Genomic DNA, 13451 nt, shown 5'->3' on the forward strand with positions numbered 1-13451 from the left:
AAATTTTTCTTCAATTTCGGTACGTAACGAACATTTTCAAGTTCTCGAACGACGCCATCATTCATCTTCAAACGAATCTTCCTATCCCTTCAACTTTACAGGTACCATTGTTACCCGTAAACACCCTTGGCCCATTAAACTTTTCAAACTTAACGAACCAGTCCTTCCTAGGGCACAAATGGTAGGAATATACGCAATCCGTAATCCACTCAGTTGTATCTACAACTAATGCGGAATCATGTACAGTCATCGAGAACTTGTCATATTCATCATCTTCAATAACACCAAACTTGATTTCAGCAACGTTTGCATCTAAATTCTTTTTTTTGTACTTGTTATTTTCTTTATGACAATCCTTCTTCCAATGTCCAATCTGATGACAAAAGGAACATTCATCATATGTTGGGTTTTTTTATTTGTTCTTTCCTTTAAACCTTGATTTACCTGAATTCTTCTTGTCAAACTTCCCTCTGATTGTCAAGGCTTCACTAGTCGTTTCCCTGTTCAAATATATATCCCTTTGCCTAATATCATAACTTATAAGTGCAGCAGTCACATCATCAAACTTGAATGTTTTATCCTCTATCTTATTCGATAAACTATCAATGAAAGTCTCATACGAATCAGGTAGAGACGCCAAAAAACAACAAGTTTTGGTTTTATCTTCGAGTTTCACACCAATATTAAGTGCATCAACAATTAATCTATTATACTCAACGAGGTCTTCAACCATAGAGGTACCTTGTTTTTTGTTGAATCTGAAAAGTCTTCTCTGCATCATAATTCGGTTTGAAACACTTTTCACTACATATTTGTCTTTCAGATTCTTCCACAGCTTGAAAGCTACATTCTCACTCATCAAATTGTACTTTATCTCCTTTGTAAGGCACAAACGGATTGTGCTACAGGCCTGTCGATTCATCTTTGTCCATTCATCGTCCGTCATCTCTGGTGCAGCAAGTTTTGCTTCTGTAGAGCATCCTTTATGTCTTGCTGACTCAAAGCATCACGAACTTCACATTGCCACATGGTAAAATTGTTCTTACCATCAAATTTCTCTACTTCAAATTTTGCGTTCGACATTGATTTTGACATCTTCACCTTCGAACTCTGACTTTAAACAAGAAAACTCTAGACGAAACCCTAGAACTGGCTCTGATACTAGTTTGTTGTGCTTAAGATTATCTACTTCCTAAACTCCCCAAGATCTTCACATAGAAAACAGAAAACTAGTGTGGAATTTAAACAAGAACACAAAGAATTATAGTGGTTTGGCAAGGTGCCTACTCCACTGCAGCAAAAATACTTCTTATTGAATACTTAAAGAATAGACAAATTATTTCTTCACAGACCTCTAATAATTTAGGCTGAGATACAATAACCAAAGGGTTATCACTTTATTTATAGGGCTAGGAATAATATAGAATCCACCTAGAAATAGAATTCCTAAATAGAGAACTAATTCCTAATAGAAATCAAATTCCTAAAGTAACTTGCAAACTGATTTAGGAAATCAGTTTGGTCTTTCCTAAAGTAAGGTGTTTCCTAAATCGAGACAGTAACTAACACTATTGATACCAGAAGATTACATATAATTTGATATCTCGATCATTTGGTTGACAATGATTCCACATAGATCTATTTGAGAATCTTCTTTCAACAGAAAATAGACGAATTCTGCAAATGTTTTATCCCAAACTGACTTATCTCTTGTACTTGCAAATATGGTTGCTAAAGAAAATTTACTGAATACCCTAAGATAAAAAGGTGTATCTTTTGTTGGTAATCTACTAGTAATCAAGTGTACCTTTTTTCCAATGAGACATGTTGAAATGGTATCGTGTTCAATTTCAACTCTAGTAATCAAGTGATTATATTCCTCATTGTACTTAATGGCATTAGAAATTGTTTTACGGTCAACATAGTAGATTCCTCGACCAACAAGAGTCACAAAGGAAAGATTTTAATAAAAAAAAATTATATTAGCATAGAGAACTGTTACCATATCAGGTGAATATTCTTCAAGATCAAAAATATTTCCCCAGTTTCGATCTTGAACAAACTTCACATAATCCTTATCTTGGACTTCTGGATCAAACTTCTTTTCAGTAGTAGATTCCATTCTCTTGAGAGTTTCGTACTTACTAAATCAAGAGCTGTCAACGAAACGAGCGAATTCATGCTTGTCATCAATACTGTTAGGAAATCTGATCCTATCAATATCATCGTACCTGACCCGATCATCAGCGGATTTGGTTCTTGATTTCCTTTTTCTCATATTTGCAAAAATATGAAAAACCCTAGTGTTGATGGTGGTTTTTAGCTTAGGGTCAAAATCGTAAAACTGTACATCTGACATGACGTCACTATGACCATTAGCGCATTTATTGAATCAATCATCATGCCTACGTAAGAATTATCGGGGTACCTTTTTTTTTACATGGGTCATGTTCCACGGCAGAACCCTTAACACTGACTGACATCATCTATGCCAAACCCTAATTCTCATCCTACCGCGCCAAGGCATGCCAGCCACACCACTGTGCCAATGGCATACCATGCCAGCCACGTCTCCGCGCCAAGGCATGCCAACCATGCCAGCCGCACCACTATGCCAATGGAATACCATGCCAGCCACGTCTCCACGCCAAGGCATGCCAAACATGCCAGCCGCACCACTATGCCAATGGCATACCATGCCAGCCACGTCTCCGCGCCAAGGCATGCCAACCATGCCAGCCGCACCACTGTGCCAATAGCATACCATGCCATCCACATCTCCGTGCCAAGGCATGCCAACCATGCCATCCGCACCACTGTGACAATGGCATACCATTCCAGCCACATCTCCGCGCCAAGGCATACCAACCATGCCAGCTGCACCACTGCGCCAATGGCATGCCATGCCAGCCGCAGCTCCGCGCCAAAGCATGCCATGCCACATGTGCCAATGGCATGCCAACCACCTTGCCGCGCCATACCATGCCGGCCTTCCCTATGCGGCTACCAAAACGAAGGCGTGCGATGATCAACAACCACCCTTCCATCTTAGATGCAAATCTTAGTCGTCCAAGGTCGCCAAACAACGCATGGTAATCTTTGGCCCAAAACCCTAGTTTTGGCCACGCCAAACCGCGCCAAGGCATGCCATGCCACATATGCCAGTGGCATGCCAACCACCTTGTCGCGCCATACCATGCCGACCTTCCCTATGCGACTACCAAAACGAAGGCGTGCGATGATCAACGGCCACCCTTCCATCTTAGATGCAAATCTTAGCGGTCCAAGGTCGCCAACCAACACATGGCAACCTTTGTCCCAACGAAAAAACCCTAATTTTGGCCACGCCAAACCGCGCCAATGCATGCCAGCCACCTTGTCGCGGCATGCCAGCCACCTTGTCGCGCCATGCCATGCCATCCTTCCCCTTCACGGCTGCTAAAACGAAGGCATGCAACAATCAACGGCCACCCTTGCATCTTAGATGCAAATCTTAGTCGTCCAAGGTCGCCAACCAACGCATGGTAACCTTTGGCCCAACGCCAAACCGCACCAAGGCATGCCGGCCATGCCACATGTGCCAATGGCATGCCATTCACCTTGTCGCGCCATACCATGCCGGCCTTCCCTATGCGGCTACCAAAACGAAGGCCTGCAACATTCAACGACCACTTTTCATCTAAGATGCAAATATTAGCCGTCCAAGGTTACCAGCTAACGCGTGGAAACCTTTGGTCCTAGTTTGGTCGCGCCTAAACAAAGCATTGTCCGCGCCTAAACTAGGCCATATTAAAGCCATACTGATCACGCTTTCATGCCACTGGCTAGCAAACGAAGGGTTACAATAATCAACGACTACCTTTCCTCTTAAGATGCAAAATCTCGACCGTCGAAGGTCACCACCAAGTCAGAAAGTCTCCCAAGATCAACTTGCCAGACAACAACAACATGCTACATGTTTTCCACGAAGACGCTCGAGACATCAACACGTGTCATAAACTGGGGGATGCTCACTGGGTAGTGGTTTGGCGGTTTACAACGTGCGGCGTATATCACGCCCGTTATAAGATAGTGTCATAAGGATGAGGCGGTTAGTAAATACAAGGAGTAATGGTGAAGCGCTTTCTTTTATGTAACATTAATTCCAGGCGTTACCGGCTACCACCTCCTCCCATTTACTCACCGTTTCCCATTTCTTAATGAGACCAGAGTACGTTTCACTTCAACTGGTATAAATAGGCATTACCTGTTTCCACCGAACAACAAGTTCAGGTCAGGAGGATACAACAGTCAGAAAACATTTGCTAGCTTTCCATCTGTTAGCTTCCCACTTTCTGATACAAGTCGTGAAACAACTACTCTTCCAGAATCAACTATTCTGGTCTCAACACTCTCTTCGCTTCCCTCCCCAAGACCAACCCTTCTCCTTCACTTTGTGACTGATGCAAGTCTGGAACGGCAATTTCTTGGTTCAGGCCGGATTTGTACAGATTGATCTCTCGAATCTAAAGTACTCCTTTGCAGTACATTGTTTAGGGTTTAAACTCGTTTCTCACCCACACACCCGAAATTACTAAAATCAGCAGAAATCGTTTTGATCCTCAAAAATTTGGCGACCACAGTGGGAGATCAATCTCTCAGTTCCAATACCAATTCCAGAATACATTTCTCTAACTCAGGAATATGGTCGGTTTTAGGGCTGAATCCGTGTCCTCAAGTTTCACTCAGGCGAACGAAAATGTTCCCTCCCCCAACGCAACGCCCAACAACGCAATCGACGAAGGAATACCAAGGCTGACTGACTTGGCGCGGATTCAGGAGATCCAGACCAAGAACATGGGTCTGATGAAAGATGCGATTAGCATCATACTGGACTTCCTCATCAACTTAACGGCAGAATTCACTTACCTCGGAAGCTCCAGGACTGGGGAATAACATCCCAAACGATCACTCCCAAGTCAACAGATTCACTACTAATCAGAAACCAGTAGGCCAGGAAGCGGCCTAACTGGTGGAAAATTTATGTGAACTCTTACATATTTCAAAAGATCAACGGATGGAGACGTTCACCGCCATCAATCGAATAGCGCTAAACGCATCCTTGATTCCTTCACGCTTGGAAACACCAAGAACGCCAGAGATGTCCATCAACAATATCACATTTACCGACAATGACATGATGGCGGAGGAATGGCATAACCGGGCCCTACAAGGACGTGGAATTCAAAAGGGCTCTCATCGACACGGGAGCATCCTCCAACGTTGTTACCCCCAGAACGCTCAGAACGGCCAGGGTACGGCCGAATGAAGTCGTGCGACAGTCTACTACAATGACTGATTTCGAAGGCAACCAAACCAGTACGTATGGGTACGTCAACCTGAATCTATCTGTAGGACCCGTCCAGTCAAAAGTAAGGTTCGAGGTAATCGAAAAGGAGCCAGATTACCACATTATACTAGGAAGACCATGGATCCACGATAACAAAATCATTCCTTAGACGTATCACCAATGCTTGAAAACCATGTTAAACGGAGAAGTTGTTCGCATCGCTACATCATTATCTCCCTATGCGTCGATCTGCGGTATGGAGATTTTTGAACCAAGAAAGGGCCCCCAGGCCACAGCCAACAAGGCTTACTACACTCCACTGCCAAAGTGGACGTCCATTAGAGAAAGCGATGGTCTTGCACCGTTCACGGAGAAACCCGGTCTCACATCCCTCCTTCGAAATAAAGACACGCCAGCCTCCACCCGCCAAATCGGAGTTCGACTTGCACCCATAACAAGCGTGGACGGGCTTTTATCATGGGTCATGATGAAAAAGGGAAAATCGTATATCAGCGCTGCTGTTAGCAATTAACAGGAGATACTACCATACAGTCTCTCCGCCCAATGAAACACAAACGTAGTAACGAGCCGCAGGAGGAAGTACCTGATGCACCACGATAACTACAAGACAGGACCAACTCTACCATTGACGAGCTTGAGGTTCTTAATGTCGGGAGTGAAGAATCTCCGCGACCCATCTCGATCAGCTCGACTCTGTGCGCGGACGAACGCGTAAAGCTAGTAGACCTTCTCAAGGAATATCAAGACGTATTCGCATGGACATATGAGGAAATGCCTGGCTTGGACGAGAAGCTGGTCACTCATCATTTACACGTGATAGCCGGATCCAAACTGGTCAAGCAAACCCCGAGACAATTCCGGCACAATGTGGAAGAACAGATTAAGGTATAGATTCAAAATCTACTAGCGGCTGGTTTCATCAAACCGATTCACCACCCAACTTGGTTGGCCAACGTAGTTCCGGTAAAAAAGAAGAATGGCCAGATCAGGTGTTGTGTCGATTTTAGAGATTTGAACAAATGTTGCCCTAAAGATGACTTTACGCTCCCCAACATTAACATGATGGTAGACGCCACCAGTGGACACGGTATGTTCTCTTTTATGGATGGATACAGCGGCTACAACCAAATAAAGATGTACGAACACGACGCGAGTAAGACAGCTTTTCGAACTCCTCTTGGAAACTTTTACTACACTGTGATGCCCTTCGGTTTGAAAAACGCTGGCTCCACATACCAACGCGCCATGACCACTATTTTTCACGACATGATGCACAAGCAAGTTGAAGATTATGTAGATGACATAGTGGTCAAGTCAAAAACTCGGGCAGCCCATGCAGGAATTCTGCGGCAGGTGTTTGAAAGATGTCGCGAGTACAAACTGAAGATGAATCCATTGAAGTGTGATTTTGGTTCTCTTCGGGCAAGTTCCTAGGTTTCCAGGTGACTTCCGAGGGAATTAAAGTTGACCCAGTCAAAACACAATCCATCCTCATGATGCCACCACCGCGAACCGTGAAAGAACTCCAGAATTATATGGGTAAAATAAACTACATTCGCTGCTTCATACCAGGATTGGCTAAACTTGTTTCTTTGTTTACCACCTTACTGAAGAAAAGAGCAAGCTTCGTCTGGACCACACTACAACAGGAAGCGTTCCAGAAGATTCAGCAAACATTATCTTCCCCAGCCGTTATGAAAATTCCCATACAAGGAAGACCGCTACACCTCTACACTGCTTTTAGTGACACTGCTGTCGGAGCTCTCCTCGCCCAAGAAGATGACGAAGGGATTGAATATCCCATCTACTACTTCAGTCGAACTTTAAGAGATGTCGAACTCAGATATCCCAAAGAAGAAAAGGCATGCTTATATTTGATCCACTCCATCCAGAAATTCAGGCATTACCTACTTTCCAATAAAGTGGTGTTGATATCTAAGTCCGATTGTGTGAAGTTCCTCCTCTCAAAACCGGCCCTGATAGGAAGACCGGCCAAATGGCTCCTCCAAATGTCAGAGTTAGACATAACATGCGCTTCCCCGAGAGCCATCAAAGGTCAAGCAGTTGCGGATTTGCTGGCGGCGTTCTATCATGACACTACACGAGGACCTCCCTGGAGACTTTCCGGAAATCTCTTTCATCCAAGAAGAAACATGGCTACTATTCTTCGACGGCTCCGCTACTCCTAACAACAGTACTGGAGGAGCAGACGTGGTTTTAGTATCCCCAGTCGGTGAAGTATTCTCGCATTCCTTCAAGCTAGACTTCCCCTGCACCAACAATTCAGCAGAATATGAAGCCTTTCTCATCGGACTGTCCTTGGCTAAACGAGCTGGATCCGCACGTCTGGAAATAAGAGGGGATTCTAAATTACTTGTCAACCAGGTGAACGGAGTATACGCACTGAAGGAAGTAACTTTGGCCCCATATAGAGCCGAGGCACAAAAACTGCTAAACTACTTCGCCGACGCGACCATAACGCATATTGGGCGCAGCGGCAACCAACATGCTGATTGCCTAGCCACGCTAGCATCAAAACTGAAATTTGAAGGTTTTGAGGAAACCCTGACAGTGAAGAGACGAACCTGGCTTCAACATGGCTTTCACAACCCGAAGAAGATGAAGCTGGCGACTAGAGAACACCAATTATCCAAGAGCTTAACAACTAGCTTTTCCAGGGAAAGGTCAGTCTCAAAACCTTACAAAATTTCTGCATGCTCCGTGGGGTGTTATATCATCGAAATCCAGACGGTTCCTTGTCAAGATGTCTTAGAGAGAGAGAAGTACAACAACAACTCAACCGCGTCCATGATGAAATCTGCGGGAAAATATTAGTGGTAACACTATATCCCCGTTTGCAACGCCTTGGCTATTACTGGCCAGAAATGGAAGCTCAATCACGTTACTTCAAAAAACATGTTCCAACTCTCAAGCGCCACCGCATCAATTAGAAGTTTTCAATATTGGTCACGGTGGGGACTGGCAGGAACCATACATCAGTTACCTTCGCGATGGCATACTCCCCATCAATAAGAAGGATGCATCCAATATAAAACAAAGGTCCGAGAGATTCGTATTCCACGAAGGAATCTTATATCGTAAAAGCTTTGGAGGAAGTTTGTTACGATGTTTGAACGAAGCAGAAATCCCGATCATGCTGAAAGAAATGCACGAAGGCGAACATCAAGAAAAACGGAAATTATTTCTTTAGATACACGAGAAATACTACTGGCCAACCATGGAGGATGATGCAGGTGTTTTCGTCCAGAGATGCAAAAAATGCCAAATTCACGGAAACCTTATCCATGTACCATCGACTCCCCTGCATTCGATAAGCAGTATGTGTCCCTTTCACAACTGGGGACTCGACATCATTGGAAAGATCAATCCACCATCCTCAAAGCATCACGAGTACATAATAACAGCAACCGAATATTTCACCAAATGGGTTGAAGCCATACCTTTACGAGGGACGAATGGAACTATAATCGCGACATTCATTAAGGAGTACATTATCTGTCGATTTAGCGTGCCTAAGCACATCATCACCGACAACGACATTCCTTTCGCAAACAAGCAAGTACGGGAGCTACTCAAAGAATACGGAATTAAGCAAGCCTTCTCCACCGTGTACTAACCCCAAGGGAACGGGCGGGCTGAAAGCACCAACAAAACTCTGGTACCTCAGTCGGACAATGCATGATAATCCTCGGGCATGTCATGAGCAATTGCCAATGGCACTCTGGGTGTACCGGACATCACCAAGAAGTTCCACCGACGCCTCTCCCTACTCCCTCGTTTACGGCGCAGACGCCATCCTCCCAGCAGAAGTTAAAATCCCGTCGGTCAGGATTTCCGAAGCAAGCGGAGTTCGATGGAATGAAGTTGGAGCATTAAACGCCAGAGTCGCATAATTGGACACTGTAGATTCCAGAAGATCCAAGGCGGAAGAACATGCATGAGCATACAGAAATAGGGTTTCCAGAGCATATAAAAAAAACGTGAAGCCTCGGGTTTTTTAAGTGGGAGATTTGGTACTAAAGACTGTCAAACACATTCAGCAAGACGCGTCTGCACCAAAATTCTCCGCAAAGTGGGAAGGGACCTATATAGTCATGAAATCGTACAACAGTGGGTACTACAAGGTCATTAAAGAAGACGGAGGAAAACTGGAGGCAGTCATCAACGGAAAGTGGCTTAAGGCATACTACGCCTGACCGCCACCTCGCGCCCCACCATATCACAAACACGGATAGCCTGGAATCTCTCCACTTTTCTTCCACATCTCAAATATTAAGTTTTTTTTCCTTTGTTTGATTGAAGCAGATCAATAAAATTCTCTTATTCTTTCAAAAAAAACGATACAAAGAAAAGAAGGGGGCAAAACATGCTTAAAACCCAGAAAGAAACCAAACATCTCGCAACTACATAACTCAAAAAAGCCCATCCAACAGATTGTAATCCCTCGAAAGCATCATCTTTAACCGGCTTTGATACCTTTCAGTCGTACTCTTTAAGTTTCGGATTGACTTTGCCACCTTCTGTGACTCCATGGTCAGAGCTTTCTCCTCTTCCAGAATAGATTTCGTAGCAGGGACCATGCCAGCAAGAATGCCGGCTCTGTCGACTTTCACAATATCAAGGCGGTGCCGCAACCAACTAAATTTGAACTTCAGATATTCACAGGTAGACACCATGTTCTCCCACTTTTAAATAGTTGAGTCCGCAATAGCATGGATAGACATACTTTCCATTTCGGCGACCATCGGCAAGAGACAATTCACTATAGAAACTAAATCAGGCGAACAATACTGCACCACACTCCTGGTGGCGATATGGCCATATATCCTCCATATCTTTGTGTAAATAGTCACGAATTCTTTCCGCACCAGAAACCCACCGACGTTCCGGTAGTTAGAGGAAAGACACCTCATGCGGGTTCTGAACGACAAACCTGCATGGGATACTCATGACAAGAAATTCCTAAGTCGGCGTTCTCCAAATCTACAGCAGTTGGTAGGATCGGTCTCGAAGGAAAAGGGGTAACCAAATCATCCTCATCAATGATGATGACGCATGCTCCGCCAGGATATATCTACACATAAGAGAACTTTTGTCATTCATCAAACAATGAAACACATGTTGATCAATAAAAACATACCGGTATAATCTTCTTGGATCGAATGACCCGGACGGGGGAATTATTGTAAGAGTCAGGACTCACGCGTTTGACTGAAGAATCTAGTTGGCTCGAGGATGATTCACTTCTGATCGACATGATGAAGAGAGATGGACCCAAGAAGAGGAAATCTTTTTTGTAAAACGGGGAAGACGATGCAACTTCACCGGCATAAATACTGTGGAAACCCTAAAGGAAGAAAGAGAAACAGAGACTGAGTAAAGGGAACGTGATTATGTCACGGCCGGGAAATCAACCTCAAACGAAACCCCTCATTAAAACCCTAATGAAAGCCAAACGAGACAGGAGGGCGTGATACTTTGGAATTTGAATGAGGAAAGGACTTCATATTTGAGCCAAGTAAGGAAAAGAGGCAATCGGTCCCGCAAAGACAAATCACCACCATGCCAAGCCGTCCGTGCATGCCTTGCCTCACCAGAACCGCGCCATGCCTTGGACCCACCACGCGGAGCCATCTGCCATGCTTGCCTCGCCAGGACCGCGCCATGCCTTGGCCCCACCATGCCAAGTCGTCCACGCATGCTTTGCCTCACCAAACCGCGTCATGCCTTTCACCACCGTGCTGCGCCATGACTGCCGCGCCAACACCAACAACTCGCCAAGCCAGCGTCATGATGTTCCCTAACCCAGCCAAGGTGATGCATGGCCAGACTAAGCCGGCGATCTTCATCTCACCACTTCACGGTCTACACCACAAATAGAATCTATGCAAGGCCTCCAAACACAAGGATCATGAACTCTCCTTACCTCTCGAAAAAGGTTAGTCGGACCTTCCTGACCATCTTTTCACGACATGTCGTTTTGATTTTTTTCCCTCGCCTGTCACTATCTTATGCTTACCTCGCAATAATGCTCCTGTTCCGAGCTAAGCAGGGGACTTAATGTTGATGGTGGTTTTTAGCTTAGGGTCAAAATCGTAAAACTGTACATCTGACATGACGTCACTATGACCATTAGCGCATTTATTGAATCAATCAGCATTCCTACGTAAGAATTACCGGGGTAACTTTTTTTTTACATGGGTCATGTTCCACGGCAGAACCCTTAACACTGACTGACATCATCTATGCCAAACCCTAATTCTCATGCTACCGCGCCAAGGCATGCCAACCATGCCAGCCGCACCACTGTGCCAATGAAAGACCATGCCAGCCACGTCTCCGCGCCAAGGCATGCCAACCATGCCATCTGCACCACTGTGCCAGGGGCATACCATGCCAGCCACGTCTCCGCGCCAAAGCATGCCAACCATGCCAGCCGCACCACTATGCCAATGGCATACCATGTCATCCACGTCTCCGCGCCAAGGCATGCCAACCATGCCAGACGCACCACTGTGCCAATTGAATACCATGCCAGCCACGTCTCTGTGCCAAGGATTTCCAACCATGCCAGCCGCACCACTGTGCCAATGGCATACCCTGCCAGCCACATCCCCGCGCCAAGGCATGCCAACCATGCCAGACGCACCACTTTGCCAATGACATACCTTGCCATCCACATCTCCGCGCCAAGGCATGTCAACCATGCCAGCCGCACCACTGCGCCAATGGCATGCCATGCCAGCCGCACCTCCGCGCCAAGGCATACCAACCATGCCAGCCGCACCACTGCCACAATGGCATGCCATGCCAGCCGCACCTCCGCGCCAAAGCATGCCAATGGCATGCCAACCACATTGCCGCGCCATACCATGCCGTCCTTCCATATGCGGCTACCAAAACGAAGGCGCGCGATGATCAACGGCCACCCTTCCATATTAGATGCAAATCTTAGCCGTCCAAGGACGCCAAACAACGCATGGTAGCCTTTGGCTCATAATCCTAGTTTTGGCCACGCCAAGGCATGCCATGCAACATATGCCAATGGCATGCCAACCACCTTGCCGCGCCATACCATGCTGGCCTTCCCTATGCAGCTATCAAAACGAAGGCGTGCGATGATCAACGACCACCCTTCCATCTTAGATGCAAATCTTAGCCATCCAAGGTCGCCAACCACCCTTCCATCTTAGATGCAAATCTTAGCCATCCAAGGTCGCCAACCAACGCATGGAAACCTTTGGCTCAACGTCAAAACCCTAATTTTGGCCGCGCCAAGACATGCCGGCCATGCCACATGTGGCAATGGCATGCCATACACCTTGTCGCGCCATGCCATGGCATCCTTCTCCTTCACGGCTGCTAAAACGAAGGCGTGCAACAATCAACGACCACCCTTCCATCTTAGATGAAAATCTTAGCCGTCCAAGATCGCCAACCAACCGCATGGTAACCTTTGGCCCAACGCCAAAACCCTAATTTTGGCCACGCCAAACCGCACCAAGGCATGCCGGCCATGCCACATGTGCCAATGGCATGCCATCCACCTTGCCGCGCCATACCATGCCGACCTTCCCTATGCGGATACCAAAACGAAGGCCTGTAACATTCAACGGCCACTTTTCATCTAAGATGCAGATCTTATCCATCCAAGGTTACCAGCTAACGCATGGAAACCGCTGGCCCTAGTTTGGTCGCTCCTAAACAAAGCCAAAACCCTAACTTTTGGCCGCGCCTAAACTAGGCCATATTAAAGCCATACTGATCATGCTTTCATGCCACTGGCTACCAAACGAAGGGTTACAATAATCAACAGCTACCTTTCCTCTTAAGATGCAAAATCTCGACCGTCGAAGGTCACCACCGAGTCGGCAAGTCTCCCAAGCTCAACTTGCCAGACAACAACAACATGCTACATGTTTTCCACGAAAACGCTCGAGACATCAACACATGTCACAAACTGGGGAATGCTCATTGGGTATTGGTTTGGCGGTTTACAGCGTGCGGCGTACACTACGCCCGTCATAAGATAGTGTCATAAGGATGAGGCGGTTAGTAAATACATGGAGTAATGGTGAAA

This window comes from Papaver somniferum, chromosome 5 (genome assembly GCF_003573695.1).
Source record: "Papaver somniferum cultivar HN1 chromosome 5, ASM357369v1, whole genome shotgun sequence".
Lineage (NCBI taxonomy): Eukaryota > Viridiplantae > Streptophyta > Magnoliopsida > Ranunculales > Papaveraceae > Papaver > Papaver somniferum.